Below are 24,596 nucleotides of genomic sequence, written 5' to 3' on the forward strand. Positions count from 1 at the left end.
GCTGAGTTGTACTGTTATTTTATCACTTCTACTGGCAACCCTAAACTTAAAAAAAAACAAAACAAAACAAACAAACAAAAAAGTTTCTTTTGTCATCTTATCATGGTTTTTCTCTTGTCTAATATTTTGCGTGGTATTTTGTTTCAGGCTTGATATATTCGAAAACCAAGAGCAGCAGTTGAGGGGAATACGAGTTATACGCAGGAAAGAGATCATCGTCTTACACCACACATTAGATTTCACCATAATGAATCAAAGACCAAAATGTAAAATCTAAAACTATAAACTCCTAGAAAAAATATAGGAGTAAATAATTGTGATCGTACATCTGTCAGTCTTAGATATAACATGAAACCCACAAGGAACAGAAGGAAAAAAGTGGCTAAATTAGACTTCACCGACATTAAAAACTTTGTGCTACAAATGATACCATTTTAAGAAAGTGAATAAACACTACAAAGAATGGTAGAAAATTTTGCAAAACATTTATCTGGTAACGACTTGTATCCCGAATATAGAAAGAACTCTCAGAACTCAACAAAAGAGGCAAATAACACACGGGAAAATACGTAAGGGATCTGCATATTTTTTCAAGGAAGATATACAAATGGCCAGTAAACATGTGAAAAAAATCCTCGATATTATTAGTCATCAGGGAAATGTGAAGAAAATCACAATTGTTACATCACTCCCTGTTGGATGCCAAGAAAGAAAAAGGAAGAAAGAAGGAAAGAAAACCCCAAACAAAACAAAACAAAAACACAGTTAATGACAAGTATTGGTGAGGATGTGGAAACCCTGGGCCCCTCCCACAGGGATGGTGGAAATGCAAAATGTTGAAGCTACTTGGGAACGTAGTCAGGAAGGCCCTCAAACATGTAAACAGTTACCACATGACCTGGAACTTTCCCGTCTAAGTATACACCCAGGAGAAATAAAATACATGTCGATGAAAAAAATTGTACAGATAAGTTAACTGCAGGATTATTCATAAAGGCCAAAAAGTAGAAGAAACCAAATGTCCATCAAGGGATAAGTGGAAAAATTCAATGTGGTATATTCCTAGAAAGATTATCTTTCTGGTAAAAAGAAAGGAAGTCCTATAGACCTTATGGCTTGGATCAACTTTGAAATATATCATGCAAGTGAAAAAGTCACTAAGCAAAAGACACACTGGTCACCTTATCATTTTCATGCCTGTGGCCTAATGGCCATTTCAACCATAATCAAACAGCATTGTTATTCTTTACTTAACTATGAAAACGCACTACCACAGTTTGCAAGATACAGAGCGCATTAGAGTGCATGATTCTAACAGAAATAAAGAGGCAGGGCCGCCCGGGTGGCTCAGTGGTTAAGCATCTGCCCCTGCTTGTGTTCCCTCTTGTGCTGTCTCTCTCTGTCAAATAAATAAATAAAATCTGGAAAGAAGGAAAGAAGGAAGGAAGGAAGGAAGGAAGGAAGGAAAGAAAGAAAGAAAGAAAGAAAGAAAGAAAGAAAGAAAGAAAGAAAGAAGAAAGAAGAGAGAGAGAGAGGCAGGAATGAAGGAAGGAGCAATGAGAGTAAGTCAAATTTTTTCTCAGGACAATTTTTTTGTCAGGGCAAATTTTCTCAGTCAAATTTTTTCTCACGTTGACCTTTTCTTAATTTCATTTAAAAAATTCCTACAGCTATTTTTATTTCTTATTATTTTGGATTTGAAATCTTCTCTTCCTCCAAATTTATCTTTGTGGGTAAAATCTATAATTACTGCTTTTAATCCAAACATAATTGGGTCATACATTTTCATGAAAATCAAAGGTGAGTAAAATGATCAAATTGCAAAGATTTTTATCAGACGGCACTAGCTATCATTTCTAAACTTAGATACTAAGAAAAGGAACTATGTGCAGATATAAATGACTATATTTCCATAGATAAGGGTCCACAAAATGTATTTAAATGTATTTAAATGATGATCATGAAAGGTGTTCTTAATAAACAGGCACAAAATGAATCAAATTATCTATTCTGGATTTCCATGAATATTTCTTACAGTATGTGGTCAAGTCAACTTTACAGTGGCTAGTAAAGAATTAAAGGGATGGGCTCTGAACTGTGACTCAGAGTAAAACACAAGTGTGCCAAAAAATGAATTCTGGGCTTTCTAGGACACAGCAACACCAAAGCAAGCTCCTGGATTCTCCAAAGTGCATTTGCGTGATCCATATTCCACATTCAGCTTTCTCTAGCACGAGCCCTTGGAGAGAAGGCAGCAGTGGATCAACCTGGTGTCTCAACAGTGGACACAACTTTCCCAAGAGAATGTTCTACAGTTCCTGGTATAGTATGCATGCACGACGAGGTCTTCAGCTCGTGCCAAGCTCAGAAGGGGAGGAAAGGCACCTGCCCTTGGCCTCCTTAACATACCTTAAAAATTAACCACCTTTTAGAATCATTTTGTAGTGAACTTTCTCCCAAATCTACCAAATCTTTCCAAACTGACAAACTCATATATTCAATTTCTTTCCACTTCTTTATTATAAACATTTTTAAAAATCTGTCTTTTGGGGATGCTCAGTCGGTTGAGCAGCTGGCTCTTGATTTTTGGCTCAGTTCACCATCTCACCGTTGTGGGACCGAGGACTCCAAGCTCAGCAGAGTCCATTTCAGATTCTCTCTCTCCCTTGCCCTCTGCCCCTCCCCCTACTTGTCTTCACTCTGTCTCTCTTTCTTAAGTAAATAATTGAATCTTTAAAAAATATTTTAGGGGCGCCTGGGTGGCTCAGTGGGTTAAAGCCTCTGCCTTCGGCTCAGGTCATGATCCCAGGGTTCTGGGATCGAGCCCCGTATCGGGCTCTCTGCTCAGCAGGGAGCCTGCTTCCCTCCTCTCTCTCTGCCTGCCTCTCTGCCTCCTTGTGATCTCTGTCTGTCAAATAAATAAATAAATAAAATCTTTAAAAAAAATAAAAAAAATAAAAAAAAAATATTTTAAAATCTTTCTTTCAACCTCAAGTCTTTTCTCTAGTTTTCTGCCATCTTGCATTCATACTTAGTAATTACTCTATGTTTTACTCTTACACATTTTCTGGGATCTGAATTATCCATCCCTATTACCTTGAAATGACTTCCTTCCCTTTTATTTTATCTCTCACATTTCCCAGGTCTCAAGTTGCCTTTACCTTCTGCTTCTTCTGCCTCTTATGAAAGGCCTGAATGAGAGCCATATTGTGATGGTTAATGTGTCTATGTGGCTGGGCCGCAATGTCAGATTTTTGGTCCAACAATATTCTGGATGTTTCTGTGAAGGTGTTTTTTCTTTATTTCCTTCTTTCTTTCTTTCTTACTTTTTCTTTGGTGAGATTAACATTTGAATCAGTGGACTTTGATTAAATTACTCTCCACATTGTGGTGGGTCTTGTCTAATAAGGTGAAGACCTTAATAGAATGAAGAATGACTTTCCCAAGCAAGAAGAAAATCTGTCAGGTGAAGGTCCTTGGACTTCACTTGAAACTTTTTTCTGAGTCCCAAACCTGCAGGCTCCCCCAGTCATATGTTAGACTTTCCACAAAAGAGTGAGTCAATTCTTTAATCTATCTTCCTATCTGTCTATGTATCTATGTGCCTACGTACCTACCTACCTACCTGTTTAACCTATTTCTCTGGGAAATCCTTACTAATACACATATATGCTGTGTTTTCTTCATTCTTTGTCCTATCTCTACCTCCGTCAATATTTCTGGGCCCCTTACTGCCTCTCTTTGTCTCTCTCTCTCTCTCCCTCTTTCTCTCTGAGACCAGGAAATGTCCTTTCCCTGGGGAGCTGTGGAGACCAGGCCCTACATTTCTTGTTCCTGCCTAGGAACCTGCTTCTCCCTGCTGTTTTTCATCACACCTGCTCATCTCTAGCTTGTCTCATTCTCCTCCGATTCCCTCTCCACTTCAGCCACCTGGAAACTACGTTCTTTATCTACCACACTCCCCAGAGGGTACCCCTGGTTTGGGGGCACATGCAGTTCAGTTGGTTCCAGTTGGCTATTAACTTAGGCCCGTTTTAAACGAGCTATGTATTCACTATGAGTCATTTGAAGTTGCTCATGTCCTGCTTGTTTGGGGGTTAAAACTATCAACTACCAAGTACATCCCTCTTCACAATCCCTTATTGGGTCCTCAAGCTCCTCTCCCCCATGACGCTGTTCCCAGATAGTCATGGTGCGTGAATGGTGTCCTCACCAGTTTCTGCAGCATGTCCGTGGTCAAGGCCATAAGGTCTCTGACACTCCTGTCTCTACATGGAAACCATGTACAATGCCAGTTCCATGCTCTGTGTTCAACCAAGTTCTATTTCCTCCTCTTCTCAGCCAAACCCCATTGATACGCTGGAACTGGTTCATTCTTCCCATCTAAACCTTCCCTACAGTCAGTGTTTCAGCACTTGAGGGAGTGAGGATTTCAGGCATAGACATGGAACCTCCACTTACTTTTTCCCAAAGCTTTAGATCCTAATTATCTCAGAAAACTTCCACTGAATACTGGTTTCTTTGCAGACACAAAGCTCAGACCAGATACCTTGTTCCCAAGGATAAGATTTACAGTAATTATGTTCTTAGGGACTAATTAATCAAACTGATAATCTGGCCTTCCCCGGGTATAGTTTCTTGGAAGCTAGCCTTGTGTTTATTTGCAAACTCTCCTGCACACGTCTTCTCTGGGAAGGGTTTCTCCCGCTGTTTCCCAGGCCCACCCCTCTAGTTCCTGCACACTTGGGAGAGAATCCATGCCCAGACGGCGAGGTCCACTTCCTGCTCTGTTTGCTCTCCCCTCCCCCATGCCCTGCTGTCCTGTGTCTACACTTCTTGGAATCCTCCCCTTTCCCTTGGTTAGCATAGCCATCCCTCTGGTCAAGCAGGGGAGAGTGTTTCTCAGTGTGTGTGTGTCCCAGTGTCACAGCTGCGAGCCCTCTGTCTTTGCCAGCTCTGCCGAGCTTCCCAGCAGCCTCCGTGGCACCCAGTCACCTGCCAGCTGGAAACTCAAAGACTGAAGGAACAACATGCAGAGACCACTGAGAGATACTTCGAAGAGAAGATGCCACAACATGCTCCAGAGGAGGGGCTTCTCTCCCCGAGTGAGAGGCTATTGGCTTGGGGGCAGCAGTGACCTGGGCCGACCAATAACAGCTCCGCACTGATTGATACAGACAGAAGTTGGCCAATCAGCTGTGATGTCATCGGTAGCTTGAAATCGGCCGTGGCGGGAGGGGTTTACACCACAGAGACCGAAAATTCACAAATCTGTGTGGCTGTTATTGTCGTTGCTGTTTTCCTTGAAGGGCACTTGGCCAGCCACTGAGTGTGAGGGTTATGCTGGTTCTTTCCACCAAAGGGATAGACTTTCGTGTGTGTGTGCGTGTGTGTAAGAGGGAGAGAGACAGAGAGAGAGAGAGAGAGAGAGCACGGAACCTCCAGTGTCTAGGACAGGAGGCGTCCGGGCCGCTGCTTCTGCCTGGTCACCCTCCTCCCCTCACCCAGACACGTCTTCTCGTCTTCAGGCAGGCAGCTCAACGGTCCCACACCTCCCGGCCTGTCCGCCCCAGCCCGAGGCGGGGCCACCTTCTAGTTCACTGCAGCTCCCCCTCATCCATCCGTCGCCACGTGGTCTGAAAACTGGTTTACCCGTTTGTCTGCCAGAGCTGATTGACTGTGAGTACCCTGAGGCAGAAACCCCATTTTACTTGCCTTTAAATATGCCCAGCCTTACTCTGTGTCTGCAGGTCGCAGACCCTCGTTAAATGTTTCATCAATGAAGAGCCGTCTAAAAAAAACAAGAGGATAAAAACATGGTAAGAAAGGAGCTGCTCCCACTGGGAAACAAGCAAAAACTGAGGGAGTCCCAGGGGCACCCATGAGCCCCAGCCTTGCTAAAGAAGTGAGAGCAATGGCCACTGCATCAGGAAAGAGCAGGAGAACCACAGTGCAGGTTAGAGGAGCCCTGCCCGGCTCTGCAGCTGGGGAGGAACAAATATCAAACAGTTCCAAGCTTCTTGTGAGAGAAGAAATTGTGGTCTACGTGAGATTCATCTTAATTTGTCTTAACAATTATATCAGTTATATACGCTTAATTCAAGTGATTCTGTCACTTTTTTAAAAAGATTTTACTTATTTATTTTAGAGAGAGAGAGAGAGAGCATGTGCATGAATTGGGGAGGGGCAGAGGGAGAGGGAGAGAGAATCTCAAGCAGACGCCCTGCCGAGCCCGGAGCCCAACGTGGGGCTCCAGCTCTCAGGCTGAGCCCAAACCAACTAAGCGACCCAGGCGCCCCAGTCTGCCACTGGAAATTTTCTTAATATCTACAAGTAAAACTTACCATTAAGTAGTCTCATTTTGTTACAGTGTAATTGGTTGCAAATTGATGGAAATTTGCAACTGCTTGGCCATTATGTTCCTGCCCCAACAGATGTGTGTGACAACCTGTACCATTACTTATAGCAAGAGTGTGTGGTGGCTGGGGTGTGGTGGGGTGGGAGGTGCCTTACCTATATAACTCTTCTCCCCCAGAGCTTTCCTCATTCAACCTATCGCTATCCATCTTCCTTGGCTTGCCGCCTGTTGTCCTGTCTATACACTTGTTCCTCTGGGGTCCAGTCTGCCCAGACTGTAGTCTCCCCCTCAACCATGCACACACTCATGCAGGCCTACAAATACTTGACATTCATCTGATTAATGCAAATTCTAGAAAAATTGACATAACTATCTCCATTTAATAGACGATAAAACTGAGGGAAAGACTTAGCTCAACACCTAGAACTAGTCAGTGACAAACCTGGAAACGTTGCTTTTATCCTTCTGCTCTGACATGTATTTGTCATGAAGGTTTCTGAGGGTCTTTCCATCTGGCTTACTGAACTCTAACTTTGCAGGACACGGTCCCTCTCTTGATGCCGAGTAGACTGTAAGAGAATTACTAATCCTTCAAAGTCAATGAGGCAAAACACACACGCCTGCATTACTCAAAACTAGCCTTGGAGATTAATTATAATTGTCTGGTTTTGCTGGTACAGAATGATCAATGATGATAAAAAAAACATTTTGTGGGAATATTTTCGAAACTCAGATATATCAGTATTGGTTTTCCATCTTACGAAGGATTCCCTGTGGCTTCTCTACAGCTCCTATGGCTATGTCTTTAACTGGGTTGCTTATCTGGAACTAAATTATTGTTACACAATGAACAAGACTGATTATGATTTTTAATAAAGGCATTTGAACAAAACTCAGTTTGTAATCTGCTAACTATGAGCATTTACAGATGAATGGTATCCAAGCAGGACCAGCCTAAGGGGTGCCAAAGGTCGAGTCCCATCTGCTTTTTAAAGTTGTATATTTTCTGCAAAGACCAAGAGGTTTGAAGGTCCACTTTATGGTTAAAAATAAAAATTTACACAATTGCGTGGATTTTATGATGGAAGATCTAAATATTCCAAATAAATGGTAAACACGCCTAGCGACACACATATGGACTTGTGTACATAATTCCAGGCACATCCCCCTATCCCCAGCACACCATCTCTCAGCTGAGTACTTACACGTGTCTTCACATGCATAAACTCCACGCTCTTACACTGTGAAGGATCACCAAACTAAAGTTACTATGAGAAACAAGAAAGAATACTAACAGTAATCCACAATTATGACAATAACAACAACAACAAAACAGGCTAAAATGAAGTCTGGAGTGACCTCTCTACCCTGGCTTTAACACCAGTGGACATGAACTTGGTGAGCCCAGGTTCATCTTGGAAGCTCTCACTTTGTCTATTGGCCCCTTTGAGGACAAAACATAAACATGTCTTTTCCCTTCCTGTCCCCTTCACTGCAAATCTACATTTCACATTAGAAAATAATCCAACTTAATGACTTCTCATGGGAAATATCTCTAGATTTATGCGTCTATTGATAGAGTGGGTCAAATGGAAATTTAATCTAATATACATTTGAGTAGAGAAATTAAGAACAGGCACATTCATTATTTCTGTTTATCCTCAAGCCGGCTAAGTTGATGTTATTTTAAGATCTCTAAAACTGAAGGTTCTTAAAAATACGAGTATGAAGTAAAACGGAGCTTTGCATCATAATTTAATGTTCCTGCTAATGTGCTCCTTGATTCAAATCTACTATAAATTCATTGCAATTAAGTGGTGGAATCATTTAATGCGATTTTGCCTGTCTGAATCCGTTATCATTTGTCCGCAAGAATCTGTCTGGCAAACACCAAGAATGTATATCACTGACAGGCAAATAGATTTCCTTTCTCAGCAAAGTGTATTATGTAATTTAAATTCATTATCTGAGAATGTAAGATCACATTAAATATACAGAAAATAATCTTCCTGGTCAGGAGCAGCTGACTTTTCACTATCAAAATGTGTCAAATCTCTACCACATAATGCTTTCTTTATCTCGAGGAACAGAAGAAAAGTGCTTTTTTTTTTTTTTTTTAAATCAGATTCACCCCCTCGTATTGGTTAGATCCTGGTATGTGTCCTCCATTTGTCCACAAATCTTTAGCATGAAAACTAATAAAACAGATCGTGAAGCTCCTTTTCTCTGTCATATAGGACCAACTTTTGTGTCTCCCTTCTCTTACCTCTCCATTTTGTATGAGCACCAACATCCTAGAGGCCATTGAAACCCAAATGCTTTACCAGTAACTAAAAGCAGGAACGTCAGCTTTTCAGCATACCAAAGTTCCATTCAGACCACGTCCCTTCTGTTCCAGAAGGCTCAAGTGGAAAGAGACTTTCGCAAAATCTGTCCACTGTCCTATATCCCAGAAAATATGAAGACCAAGAATTGGCCAATGAGTCCCTCGTGTGTAGAAACAGTAGCATTGAACAGTTAGTATAAATTCCTTTCTCGAGGCCTCGTGGTTATGGCCTCCTTGACGAGCACATTTTATCCGTCCTTCATTATTGTCCCTGACAAATGGATAACCAGTAAAGACCCTCCCGCTCAAGGCTGCCTATCTTAGGGAGGACCTCTCTCAGCAGAGAGTACAGTGACCAGAGGTCCCAAGGATGCTTCTCAGCAACAAGGGCTTGGGGCTAACCTTCTGTAGGATGCCCCAGGCAAAGCTCCTTTTGTGGTCTTCTCACCTGGAGCTGGTCCCAGGCCTCCTGTTCTTGCCAGACTGCCACCCTTCCCAGTGACAGTCCCTATGGGAAACTCACAGGACTGTGTTGCTGAGCTCCCTGCTGACACCTGCAGAACCACATCATCTTTGGAAACCCAAGTCTCCTTGAGGGCATTCACCCAAAACTCTTCACAACCAAACAAATGAGGGAGACAGGCACCACAAGCTCCCATAATATTCCTCCTTTTCGGGAATAATTATTGAGCAACTGCTGTGTGCAAGGACTGACATTGGCTCAAGAGAGAGACACTGTGATCAAGGCGACAGACACAGTCCCTGACGTCACAGTCTGGACTGAAGGCAGCAAATCATAAGTGAGTCAGTAAATGACAAATGATATAATTGCAGGAGTTGGAAGTTTCTGAAGGAAACAGTCAAAGTGAAGAAAGAAAGAATAATGGAGAAAGCCCTGCGTTAGGCGCAAGTTTCGCAAACTCCAGCCACTTTTCTAAGTTTTTACTCATGAAACCCTACCCCAGTGGCCTCCATGGAGAACCTCCAATCCCCAAGATTACTGCCGCCTTGGGGTTTTGCTCTGAGTGTTTTTCACGGATGCCCCTCAGAAATCTCAAGGTCAGCTGTTCCTAATGTGGTTCTCAAGTGAAGGTGACCTCTTCAGAGAGGCGAGCCCCCACATAATGTATGTGCAGTTCTCTCCACAGCACCCCATTTGCTTCATTGTTCTTAGTGGCCCAGAAACAAATGATAAGACCTCAGTATTTTTTTTTTATCCAACTTTGGTTAAGATTCTTGTTGAAACTGGAAAGAGATAGCAGTTAATTTTTTAAAAAATCTTGAGAGAAACTAGGCATGGAAGCTATCGAGATTCAGTTTTAAGAAATAGAATGAACTAATATATTTGACTAAGTGCTAACCCTTTAAGTATTCATTAAAACTACTTTGTAACAAAATGCCACCTCATTATCAATAAAGAGAAACAAACAAAGTAACTGCAAGTGATGGAAGGGAGGTGGAGAGCCCCAGGGTGGGTTGTGCACAAATGCAGGTGTTAGTGATACAACCACTTGTCAAAGGGTTTGGCGTTATCCCGTCAGGTTGAAGGTGAGCAAAGCCTACGACCCAGCCACCGTCCTGGGTAGATACCCTGGCCAACTTTGTACTCCCGCACAGGGACCCCTGCACAAGTTCACATGCACATTGGGGAGGCAAAAACACACAAAAATGGCAAATGATCTAAATTACCAGTAAAATAGGAAAACAAAACAAAACAAATATTGTTTATTTCTTCATGAAAGAAATTCTACACAAGAGTATTATAGCTATACACATCAACACACACAAATATAATACAAAATGAATAAAGCAAATCCCAAAAGATTATCTGTGTAAAATTCTAAAACCTTCAAATATTATTTATCTACATAAACCTACACAGGTACATATAATATATGACTTACCAGGTCCTGATAGTTGAATAACAGACACCTACAAAAAAATAAATAAATAAAATTCAGGATGGTGGCTCCCTCCAGAGGCAGCAAGTGGGATAAGACTGGGGAGGTTCACAGAGGGCTTCTGGGGTGGGAGAATTCCATTGATTGGGTTGGGCAGATGGTATGTAAGTCTGTGTTGTGTTATTGTATTATTTGCATATGTAATTTATATAATTTTTTTTAAATTTAGGAAACATTGCACATAAAGAGAAACCAATAAAAGAGCTTTTAGAATACAAAATGCTGAGTTAACCATTAAATTTATACAGCTAGATAAGGACATACAGAGGCTAACAGTTCTCATAACAAAATACATTCAATTCCTAGTTTCTCTATATCTTGTTTTTTTTGTTGCTGTTGTTAATTTTGTAAAACTTATTTTATTTAGAAACAAAAAACCAAACCCAAGTCCTGTTTTTATATTATATACTTTGTATACCTTCACCTTTGTTATTTTTATAATATACACTTTATTTACCCTTATTATAGACTTTTTGGGTTAAAATTGTATTTTCTTTTAAATTGAGGTATCATTGACATATAACATTATACTAGTTTCAGGCACAGGGCATGATTAATTATTTGTGCATACTGCAAAGTGATCATTGCAGTGAGTCTAGTTCACATCTGTCACACACATGATTAACATTTTTTTTTCTTGTGATGAGAACTTGTAAGATCTACAAGTTACTTAGCTACTTTCAAATATACAATACAGTATTATTAACTATAGTCACCATACTGTAATTTATATTGCCATGACTTATTTATATTATGACAGGAAGTTTGTACCTTTCGACCACCTTAACCTATTTCACCCACCTCTTTACCCTCTTTTTTGTTGAAACCTCCAATCTGTTCTCTGTATCTATGATTTTTTTTTAGGGTTTTTTTTGTTTTTTTTGTTTTTTTTTTTTTAGATTTGATTTTAGGTTCAGATCATATGATAGTTACCTTTCTCTGTTATATCTCACATAGCATAATTTCCTTAAGATCTATCCATGTTGTCATAAATGGAAAATTTCATTATTTGTATAGCTGAATAATAGTCCAGGTGAGAGAGAATTTTCAGCGGGCTCCACACACTGCACATATCCTGACACAGGCTGGATCTCACGGCTCTGAGATCATGACCTGAACCAAAATCAAGAGTTGGATGCTTAACCAACTGAGTGACCAAGGTGCCCCCCTGTATGTTTAATTTAAGTATATCTAAAAACTGCTCTGATGACTAGAAATGCTGACTTGTAACATCAATATTTTGAAGCAATTTTGAAGAAACCATTATCATGGAGAAGTCTATTTATTGCCTTAAATTTATAAACTGCTTGTTTTGGAGTACATTTTGATCACCAGCTTTCTAATTAAGAAGAGAGAATTATTTCTCCACTCTCAATCAGCTTATTAATAGGCATTTATATTTTTCAAAAATCTCATTTTCAAAAATAACTAACTAGCTTTTTAGATTATCTGCAAAGTGCACTGTGAACCCTAGGTCTTCTAGAGCGCTGATCTAATACCTTCATGCTTACGTACTTGTTAATTTTCTTCTTCCCTCCCTTCATAGGCTGTAAACATCAGGAGAGGAAGCTTCTCCGATAGCAGAGCTCTTTGGACAGCATCTAGCTCCTAGTGCATGTTAATAAACACCTGCTGAATACCAGAATAAAAGCCTCTTCAGATATATTATAGGCATTGGGTGTATCTCAAGGGAGTAAAGTAAAATCCAAGTCTGCACTTGGTACACACAGAGATTGTTTTTTAAAAATAATTATCAGTGCTAAAATGTCAATGAACTCCCTGGTTCTTCTTGACCTTTCCCCATGAATAAAAGATGATGTTTCTGATATTCTTAATTTGAAGGACCATAATTTTTTCATTATCTTTCTAAGTAGTCAGTGACAATTATCTTTGGTGCCAAATATCAAACAGTATATTTTTATAGGTATTGCAGCAGTGATATTATTTTATCAATATTTTCCCAGGCATTTCTACTAATTTTCTTGTGGGAATGGCTTCTGATTCTTTGTTACCAGCTTCAGAGAAGAAGACGTTAGCTCTTGAGTCACACCTGAACTTAGAAGGTCTACCTTTCTCACCCTACCAGTTCAGATGCTAACCAATGAATGTCCCCTGAGAGCTTTGAGAGAGAGAAGCAGAAGCTACCAGAGGTAAGCTAAATCACAAAGGAGTCCCACAAAGGGCATTAAAATAAATCAAAATAAACCTTTTAAAATGCTTTTGGCAGACAAAATGACAGGAGTTTTCATGGCTGAGCATAGCAGCTGCCCTGGGGCTTTGGAGCCACTGAACAGGTAAATGAGCAGAATGAAGATGGAAACTGTCAATACAGCAAGAGTTGTGGCTTTAGAATGGCAAATTTAGAAGAGTTCAGGATGAGAAAGCAGATGTCGGATAGACAACCAGTCACAAAACTAGCTAATGTCTACCATGTGGTAAGTTTGGACACACACATGCACCATCACCACAATCAAGGTAGTAAATGTGTCATGGAATCATGATAAGGTAGTAGTAGTAGTAATAGTCGTAATAGTAGTAAATGTATCATGTAGTAGTAGTAGTAGTGAATGTAGTAAATGTAGTAAAGTAGTAGTAGTAGTAGTAGTAGTAGTAGTAGTAAATGTATCATGGGTATATGCATGTCTCCGAACTCCTCAAAATATATACATTAATTATGTGCAGGGTTACTTGTATATCAATTATATACCTCAAAACACCTGTAAAAAAAGAGATTTGGGGGAAAAGAACACAAAAAATCCACCACTTTATTTATTTTTAATTTTTTCAGTGTTCCAAGATTCATTGTTTATGCAGCACACCCAGTGCTCCATGCAATACCTGCCCTCCTTAATACCCACCATCAGGCTCACCCAACTCCCCACCAAAACCCTCAGTTTGTTTCTCAGCATTCATAGTCTGTCATGCTTCGTCTCCCCCTCTGATTTCCCCCAACTCCCATCTCTCCATTTCCCAATGTCCTCCGTGTTATTCCTTATGCTTCACAAGTAAGTGAGAGAAATTCAAATCAAAACCTCATTGAGAAAAAAAAACCACTTTGCAATGAAAAAATACTACACGAATTATCATCCTGTCTCTCTATAGCAGGTTCATTGAGAATGATGGAGTAGAGGGAAGGGAAGGCTTTGATAGATTTGAGTGTCTTTCTGGGTGAAGGCTGAGGTCCCCACCAAGCAGAGTGAACTGTGTGGAAATAGTCTCAGAAATATCTACCTTATATTCAGAACAATTTTCCTAGCACTGATAACAAACATGATTCTCTACAATAATTGTTCTTAATTAAAACATTGTGGGGGCGCCTGGGTGGCTCAGTGGGTTAAGCCGCTGCCTTTGGCTCAGGTCATGATCTCAGGGTGCTGGGATCGAGTCCCACGTCGGGCTCTCTGCTTAGCAGGGAGCCTGCTTCCTCCTCTCTCTCTCTCTGCCTGCCTCTCTGCCTACTTGTGATCTCTCTCTCTACAACTAAAATTCACATTGTGAATTTTAGTTGTAGAATTTTCATAGGATTTGATTCATTTAAACAACTGTTTTTTTAACAACTGAATTAAATGTGCTAGTTGTTATAGGTTGAATTGTTTCCCCCTAAGTTCATATTTTGAAGTCCTAAACTCTAGTACCTCAGAATGTGATCTTGGGACAGGCTTGAAGATGGCGGAGAAGTAGCAAGCTGAGACTGCTTCAGCTAGCCGGAGATCAGCTAGATAGCTTATCTAAAGATTGCAAACACCTGAAAATCCATCGGCAGATCGAAGAGAAGAAGAACAGCAATTCTGGAAACAGAAAAACAACCACTTTCTGAAAGGTAGGACCGGCGGAGAAGTGAATCCAAAGCGACGGGAAGATAGACCCCGGGGGGAGGGGCCGGCTCCCGGCAAGCGGCGGAGCAACCGCGCACAAAATCAGGACTTTTAAAAGTCTGTTCCGCTGAGGGACATCGCTCCAGAGGCTAAGCCGGGGCGAAGCCCATGCGGGGTCAGCGTGGCCTCAGGTCCCGCAGGGTCACAGAAGGATCGGGGGTGTCTGAGTGTCGCAGAGCTTGCGGGTATTGGAACGGGAAAGCCGGCTACAGAGACAGAACTGACAGTAAGCTCGCAGCTTGGGGTGACCTTGAACCGGTCGCAGGCTGGGTGAGCTCGGAGCGCGGCCGGAGGTCAGGCAGACGGGAGTGACTGGGCGCTGTTCTCTGAGGGCGCACTGAGGAGTGCGGCCCTGGGCTCTCGGCTCCTCCGGGGCCGGAGACCAGGAGGCCGCCATTTGTATTCCCGTCCTCCGGAACTCTACGGAAAGCGCTCAGGGAACAAAAGCTCCTGAAAGCAAACCCGAGCGGATTACTCACCCCGGCCCCGGGTAAGGGCGGTGTAATTCCGCCTGGGGCAAAGACACTTGAGAATCACTACAACAGGCCCCTCCCCCAGAAGATCAACAAGAAATCCAGCCGAGACCAAGTTCACCTACCAAGGAGTGCGGTTTCAATACCAAGGAGAGCAGCAGAATTCCAGAGGAGGAGAAAGCCAAGCACGGAACTCATGGCTTTTTTCCTGTGATTTTTTTTAGTCTTGCAGTTAATTTAATTTTTTCTTTTTCATTTTTTTTTTCTCGCCTTCGGGTAAAATTTTTTTTTAACTGTTACCTTTTTCTTTTTTAACGATTTTTTACTAGTTTATCTAATATATATATATATATATATTTTTTTACATTTTTCTTAGGTGTTTTCTTTTTTTAAAAAAAATTCTTTTCTTTTCTTTTCTTTTTTTTTTTTTTCTTTTTTCTTTCTTCCTTTTTGAACCTCTTTTTATCCCCTTTCTCCCCACTCACGATTTTGGATCTCTTCTAATTTGGCTAAAGCATATTTTCCTGGGGTTGTTGCCACCCTTTTAGTATTTTACTTGCCCCTTCATTTACTCTTATCTGGACAAAATGACAAGACGTAAAAATTCACCACAAAAAAAAGAACAAGAGGCAGTACCGAAGGCTAGGGACCTAATCAATACAGACATCGGTAATATGTCAGATCTAGAGTTCAGAATGACAATTCTCAAGGTTCTAGCCGGGCTCGAAAAAGGCATGGAAGATATTAGAGAAACCCTCTCGAGAGATATAAAAGCCCTTTCTGGAGAAATAAAAGAACTAAAATCTAACCAAGTTGAAATCAAAAAAGCTATTAATGAGGTGCAATCAAAAATGGAGGCTCTCACTGCTAGGATAAATGAGGCAGAAGAAAGAATTAGTGATATAGAAGACCAAATGACAGAGAATAAAGAAGCTGATCAAAAGAGGGACAAACAGCTACTGGACCACGAGGGGAGAATTCGAGAAATAAGTGACACCATAAGACGAAACAACATTAGAATAATTGGGATTCCAGAAGAAGAAGAAAGTGAGAGGGGAGCAGAAGGTATACTGGAGAGAATTATTGGGGAGAATTTCCCCAATATGGCAAAGGGAACGAGCATCAAAATTCAGGAGGTTCAGAGAATGCCCCTCAAAATCAATAAGAATAGGCCCACACCCCGTCACCTAATAGTAAAATTTACAAGTCTCAATGACAAAGAGAAAATCCTGAAAGCAGCCCGGGAAAAGAAGTCTGTAACATACAATGGTAAAAATATTAGATTGGCAGCTGACTTATCCACAGAGACCTGGCAGGCCAGAAAGAGCTGGCATGATATTTTCAGAGCACTAAACGAGAAAAACATGCAGCCAAGAATACTATATCCAGCTAGGCTATCATTGAAAATAGAAGGAGAGATTAAAAGCTTCCAGGACAAACAACAACTGAAAGAATTTGCAAATACCAAACCAGCTCTACAGGAAATATTGAAAGGGGTCCTCTAAGCAAAGAGAGAGCCTACAAGTGGTAGATCAGAAAGGAACAGAGACCATATACAGTAACAGTCACCTTACAGGCAATACAATGGCACTAAATTCATATCTCTCAATACTTACCCTGAATGTGAATGGGCTAAATGCCCCTGTCAAAAGACACAGGGTATCAGAATGGATAAAAAAACAAAACCCATCTATATGTTGCCTCCAAGAAACACATTTTAAGCCCGAAGACACCTCCAGATTTAAAGTGAGGGGGTGGAAAAGAATTTACCATGCTAATGGACATCAGAAGAAAGCAGGAGTGGCAATCCTTATATCAGATCAATTAGATTTTAAGCCAAAGACTGTAATAAGAGATGAGGAAGGACACTATATCATACTCAAAGGGTCTGTCCAACAAGAAGATTTAACAATTTTAAATATCTATGCCCCCAACGTGGGAGCAGCCAACTATATAAACCAATTAATAACAAAATCAAAGAAACACATCAACAACAATACAATAATAGTAGGGGACTTTAACACTCCCCTCACTGAAATGGACAGGTCATCCAAGCAAAAGATCAGCAAGGAAATAAAGGCCTTAAATGACACACTGGACCAGATGGACATCACAGATATATTCAGAATATTTCATCCCAAAGCAACAGAATACACATTCTTCTCTAGTGCACATGGAACATTCTCCAGAATAGATCACATCCTCGGTCCTAAATCAGGACTCAACCGGTATCAAAAGATTGGGATCATTCCCTGCATATTTTCAGACCACAATGCTCTAAAGCTAGAACTCAACCACAAAAGGAAGTTTGGAAAGAACCCAAATACATGGAGACTAAACAGTATTCTTCTAAAGAATGAATGGGTCAAACGGGAAATTAAAGAAGAATTGAAAAAAATCATGGAAACAAATGATAATGAAAATACAACGGTTCAAAATCTGTGGGACACAACAAAGGCAGTCCTGAGAGGAAAATATATAGCGGTACAAGCCTTTCTCAAGAAACAAGAAAGGTCTCAGGTACACAACCTAACCCTACACCTAAAGGAGCTGGAGAAAGAACAAGAAAGAAACCCTAAGCCCAGCAGGAGAAGAGAAATCATAAAGATCAGAGCAGAAATCAATGAAATAGAAACCAAAAAAACAATAGAACAAATCAACGAAACTAGGAGCTGGTTCTTTGAAAGAATTAATAAAATTGATAAACCCCTGGCCCGACTTATCAAAAAGAAAAGAGAAAGGACCCAAATAAATAAAATCATGAATGAAAGAGGAGAGATCACAACTAACACCAAGGAAATACAAACTATTATAAGAACATACTATGAGCAACTCTACGGCAATAAATTTGACAATCTGGAAGAAATGGATGCATTCCTAGAAACATATAAACTACCACAACTGAACCATGAAGAAATAGAAAGCCTGAACAGACCCATAACCAGTAAGGAGATTGAAACAGTCATTAAAAATCTCCAAACAAACAAAAGCCCAGGGCCAGACGGCTTCCCGGGGGAATTCTACCAAACATTTAAAGAAGAACTAATTCCAATTCTCCTGAAACTGTTCCAAAAAATAGAAATGGAAGGAAAATTTCCAAACTCATTTTATGAGGCCAGCATCACCTTGATCCCAAAACCAGACAAGGATCCCACCAAAAAAGAGAGCTATAGACCGATATCCTTGATGACACAGATGCGAAAATACTCAACAAAATACTAGCCAATCGGATTCAACAGTACATTAAAAAGATTATTCACCACGACCAAGTGGGATTTATTCCAGGGCTGCAAGGTTGGTTCAACATCCGCAAATCAGTCAATGTGATACAACACATCAATAAAAGTAAGAACAAGAACCATATGATACTCTCAATAGATGCTGAAAAAGCATTTGACAAAGTACAACATCCCTTCCTGATCAAAACTCTTCAAAGTGTAGGGATAGAGGGCACATACCTCAATATCATCAAAGCCATCTATGAAAAACCCACCGCAAATATCATTCTCAATGGAGAAAAACTGAAAGCTTTTCCGCTAAGGTCAGGAACACGGCAGGGATGTCCATTATCAGCACTGCTATTCAACATCGTACTAGAGGTCCTAGCCTCAGCAATCAGACAACAAAAGGAAATTAAAGGCATCCAAATCGGCAAAGAAGAAGTCAAATTATCACTCTTCGCAGATGTTATGATACTATGTGTGGAAAACCCAAAAGACTCCACTCCAAAACTGCTAGAACTTATACAGGAATTCAGTAAAGTGTCAGGATATAAAATCAATGCACAGAAATCAGTTGCATTTCTCTACACCAACAGCAAGACAGAAGAAAGAGATATTAAGGAGTCAATCCCATTTACAATTGCATCCAAAACCATAAGATACCTAGGAATAAACCTAACCAAAGAGACACAGAATCTATACTCAGAAAACTATAAAGTACTCATGAAAGAAATTGAGGAAGACACAAAGAAATGGAAAAATGTTCCATGCTCCTGGATTGGAAGAATAAATATTGTGAAAATGTCTATGCTACCTAAAGCAATCTACACATTTAATGCAATTCCTATCAAAGTACCATCCATCTTTTTCAAAGAAATGGAACAAATAATTCTAAAATTTATATGGAACCAGAAAAGACCTCGAATAGCCAAAGGGATATTGAAAAAGAAAGCCAACGTTGGTGGCATCACAATTCCGGACTTCAAGCTCTATTACAAAGCTGTCATCATCAAGACAGCATGGTACTGGCACAAAAACAGACACATAGATCAATGGAACAGAATAGAGAGCCCAGAAATAGACCCTCAACTCTATGGTCAACTAATCTTCGACAAAGCAGGAAAGAATGTCCAATGGAAAAAAGACAGCCTTTTCAATAAATGGTGCTGGGAAAATTGGACAGCCACATGCAGAAAAATGAAATTGGACCATTTCCTTACACCACACACAAAAATAGACTCAAAATGGATGAAGGACCTCAATGTACGAAAGGAATCCATCAAAATCCTTGAGGAGAACACGGGCAGCAACCTCTTCGACCTCTGCCGCAGCAACATCTTCCTAGGAACAACGCAAAAGGCAAGGGAAGCAAGGGAAAACATGAACTACTGGGATTTCATCAAGATCAAAAGCTTTTGCACAGCAAAGGAAACAGTTAACAAAATCAAAAGACAACTGACAGAATGGGAGAAGATATTTGCAAACGACATATCAGATAAAGGACTAGTGTCCAGAATCTATAAAGAACTTAGCAAACTCAACACCCAAAGAACAAATAATCCAATCAAGAAATGGGCAGAAGACATGAACAGACATTTCTGCAAAGAAGACATCCAGATGGCGAACAGACACATGAAAAAGTGCTCCATATCACTCGGCATCAGGGAAATACAAATCAAAACCACAATGAGATATCACCTCACACCAGTCAGAATGGCTAAAATCAACAAGTCAGGAAATGACAGATGCTGGCGAGGATGCGGAGAAAGGGGAACCCTCCTACACTGTTGGTGGGAATGCAAGCTGGTGCAGCCACTCTGGAAAACAGCATGGAGGTTCCTCAAAATGTTGAAAATAGAACTGCCCTATGACCCAGCAATTGCACTATTGGGTATTTACCCTAAAGATACAAATGTAGTGATCCAAAGGGACACATGCACCCGAATGTTTATAGCAGCAATGTCCACAATAGCCAAACTATGGAAAGAACCTAGATGTCCATCAACAGATGAATGGATCAAGAAGATGTGGTATATATACACAATGGAATACTATGCAGCCATCAAAAGAAATGAAATCTTGCCATTTGCAACAACGTGGATGGAACTAGAGCGTATCATGCTTAGCGAAATAAGTCAAGCAGAGAAAGACAACTATCATATGATCTCCCTGATATGAGGAAGTGGTGATGCAACATGGAGGCTTAAGTGGGTAGAAGAATAAATGAAACAAGATGGGATTGGGAGGGAGACAAACCATAAGTGACTCTTAATCTCACAAAACAAACTGAGGGTTGCTGGGGGGAGGGGGTTGGGGAGAAGGGGGTGGGATTATGGACATTGGGGAGGGTATGTGATTTGGTGAGTGCTGTGAAGTGTGTAAACCTGGTGATTCACAGACCTGGGGATAAAAATATATGTATATAAAAAATATATGTTTATAAAAAATAAAAAATTAAAAAAAAAAAAAAGAATGTGATCTTATTTGGTAGAGAGTTTTTACAGAAATGAGTTAGAATGACGTCATTAGAACAGGTCATAATCTAGGACTTGTTCTTTCTAAGAAGGGCAGATTTAATACAGGGACAAACCCATGTGAACATTAGGATGGACATCTGCAAGAGAGGGCTTGAATAAATCCTTCACTCACAGTCCTCAGTTCTGCCCACATCTTAGTTTAGACCTCTAGTCTCCAGAACGATAAGAAATTTGTGTTAAGCCTCCCAATTTGTAGTATCTATTGCAGCAGCCCTCAAAAACTAATACATCAACACTATTTTCTACAGAAAGAACTTCATTTCATAAAATTACATTTGTATGGGTTGTGATTTAAAAGAGCATTTTGTAATATTTACCAAGTTCATAAAAAAATGTGGAGTCTGTTGTGATCGTTCTATAAATGATCACATCTAGCAAATTAGGAAGCTTTTAACTTTGAGCTGGCACTTCCAATTTTTTTCTGAATTATGTTGTTATAATCCCCCCAAATGATATACCTTGGTATAAATCTAACAAAATATGTATAAGATCTATATGCAAAAGATTACAAAACTCTGGTCCAAGAAATCAAAAGAGAATTAAATAAAGACATGTTCATGGATAGAACTCATACTCACACTCAATATTGTCAGGATATCAGTTCTTCCCAATTCGATCTATAGATTCAATGCAATCACAAACAAAATATCAGCAGCAGAGAGATATCAGCAAATGGATTCTAAAATTTATGTGGAGAGGCAAAAGATTCAGAATGGATAATATAATATTGAAGGAGAAGAACAAAACTGGAGAATTGACACTACCCAACTTCAAGACTTACTATAGAGCTACAGTAAGCAAGACATGTGATATTGGTGGAAGAGTAGAAAAATAGATCGCTGGGACAGAACAGAGAACTCAGAACTAGATTTATATAAATTTAATCAACTTACCTTTGACAAAAGATCAAAGCAAAACAATGAGCAAAGATGATCTTTTCAATAAATAGTGCTGGAAGAAAAGACATCCATGTACACAAAAATCAACCTACACACAGACCTCACACCCATCGCAAAAATTAATTCAAAATAGATCGCAGCCTTAACTGTAAAATGCAAAACAATAAAACCCCTGGAAGAGAACATAGGGGACAGCATAGGTGACCGTGAGTACTGTGAGGACTTTACAGACACAACACCAAAGGCAAGAGCCATGGAAGACATAACTGATAATCTGAACTTCATTAAAATTAAAAACAATGCCAAGAGAATGAGAAGACAAGCCACAGGCTGGGAAAAATATTTGCAAAAGACAAAGGACCATTATCCAAGATATACAGAGAGTTCCTAAAAACTCAACAATAAAAACAACTCAGTTAAAAAAGTGGACCAAAGACCTCAACAGACACCTCACCAAAGAAGATGGAGATGGTAAATAAACATTTGAAAAAAAGTTCCGCATTGTATGTCATCAGTGAAATGAAAAGTAGAACTAGATAACATGCAACCACACACCTATTAGAATGGCCAAAATCTAGAACACTGATGTCACCAAATGCTGGTGAGGATATGGAACAACCAGAACTCTCTTTCATTACTGGTAGGAAAGCAAAATGGTGCCATAACTTTGGGAAACATTTTGACAGTTTCTTACAAAACTCAACATAGTCTTATCGTATGATTCAGAAATCACACTTCTTAGTATTTACCCAAAGGAGTTGAAAACTTGTTTCCGTATAATACCTATACTTTGATGTTTATAGTAGCTTTATTCCTAATTGCCAGGACATGGCAGCAACCATGATGTCCTCCAGTAGGTGAGTGGATAAATACACTGCGGTGCAACCAGATAGTGAAATACTATTCAGCTCTAAAAAGGAATGAGGCGTGAAGCCATGAAAAGACATAAGGAAACCTTAAGTGCATATCTTTATGTGAGAGATGTCAATCTGAAAATGCTACATACTATATGATTCCAACTCGGTAGCACTCTGGAAAGGTTAAAACTAAGCAGACAGGAAAAATATCGGTGGTTGCCAGAGGTTGGAGAGAGGGAAAGGATGAATGAGAAGAATACAGAGGATTTTTAGGGCAGAGAAAAGACTCTGTCTGATACAATTATGACAGATACATGCCATATTTGACCAGACTCATGGAATATACAACATCAAGAGTGAACCGTAATGTAAACTATGGACTTGGATTAATTATAATGTCTCAGTGTAGGTTCATCAATTACAACAAATGCACCATTCTGGCAGGGTGGTTTTTTGTTTTGTTTTGCTTTTTTTTTTTTTTTTTTTTTTGAGAGAGAGCATATTCTTAGGAGCTGGGAGTGGGGAGGTGGGAGCGAAAGGAGGAGGGGCAGAGGGAGAGAGAGAGAGAGAATCCCAAGCAGGCTCCACACCCAGCATGGACCCTACACAGGGCATGATCCTATGACATAGAGATCACCACCCAAGCAAAAATCAAAAGTCCCACAGTCAACCAACTGAGCCACCTGGGCACCTCTCCTGTGGGGAATGTTTTTAACGAGGGAGTTAAATGTGTGCATGTGTGAGAAGAAGCGTGTATAGGAAATTTGTACATATTCTCCCCAGTTTTTCTGTAAAACTTAAACTGATCTAAAAAAGTAAATTGTTAGGGGCGCCTGGGTGGCTCAGTGGGTTAAAGCCTCTGCCTTCAGCTCAGGACATGATCCCAGGGTTCTGGGATCAAGCCCCGCATTGGACTCTCTGCTCAGCGGGACGCCTGCTTCCTCCTCTCTCTCTCTGCCTGCCTCTCTGCCTACGTGTGATCTCTGTCAAATAAATAAATAAAATCTTAAAAAAAATTGTTAATAAATAAAAGACACTGAGAGCCTTGATAAAATTCTTTGTCAATAAGAGTAAAGCTAAATGGAATCACAGAAATTGTTTCCATGTAGTCTCTTCCATTCTTAATATGTTTGAAAAAACCATATTTCATATTCTGTCTTTCCACTTATAATATTAGGGTCTGTACTGAGGCTACTCATGGCTATGGCCATCAAACAGAATTTCTATCAAAGATCCCTCATTTTATGGTTGGTATCTGTTTCTTCCATCTCTGCAGTGTTGTTTGACAGAAATCTCTAGCCATAGCGATGGTTTCATCTGCCTTCTATTGAGTGTCTTATTTGTGCAAAATGTTTTGTGTGTTTTACGTCCATTGTTAATTTATGTTTCACTCATTCCATGTCAATGTCTAGGGAAAGTGGTTTGAACTCCTGCTTTTCCAGGATGAAGTGTAAAATCTGAACCTGCCAGGATCTCAAACAGGTGCTCCGACAACAGCCACAGGGCTTCTACTGTGTGCTACTTGTATGTCTGACGTGCATTGCCCACTCACTGAAATACATCACGTGGGTACAGTCACAGTCCTGGGTCTACTATGTGGGTCCTCATTCTGTGTTACTGCTTTCCCTTATGTGATTCAAAATGTATCACACACAAGGAGGGCCTGAGTGGCTCAGCTGGTTGAGCATCTGGCTCTTGATTTCAGCTCAGGTCACGATCTCAGGGTTGTGGGGTCAAGTCCCATGTCAGCTCCAGGCTCAGTGGGGAGTCTGCTTGCGATTCTCTCTCTCCCTTTCTCTCCATCCCTCCGCCATGCTCTCTCCTTCTCTAAAATAAATAAATAAATAAATAAATCTTTAAATATATCCATTATGTATATATAACATATGTATAGTATATATCATACCCAAACCTGATTTTATTTGTCAGTAGCTACTAATTCTTTGCATCCTACTGTCTGTGCCTATAATTAATTGTTTATTTCAGTGCGAAGGGTGTTCATTTATATACAGAGACATTCTACATATTATTCAATCAGTTTAGCACTAGGAATAACTATGAATGCATTGAAGTAATGAAACAGAAATCC

The sequence above is a fragment of the Mustela lutreola genome, chromosome 5 (assembly GCF_030435805.1).
Source record: "Mustela lutreola isolate mMusLut2 chromosome 5, mMusLut2.pri, whole genome shotgun sequence".
Taxonomy (NCBI): domain Eukaryota; kingdom Metazoa; phylum Chordata; class Mammalia; order Carnivora; family Mustelidae; genus Mustela; species Mustela lutreola.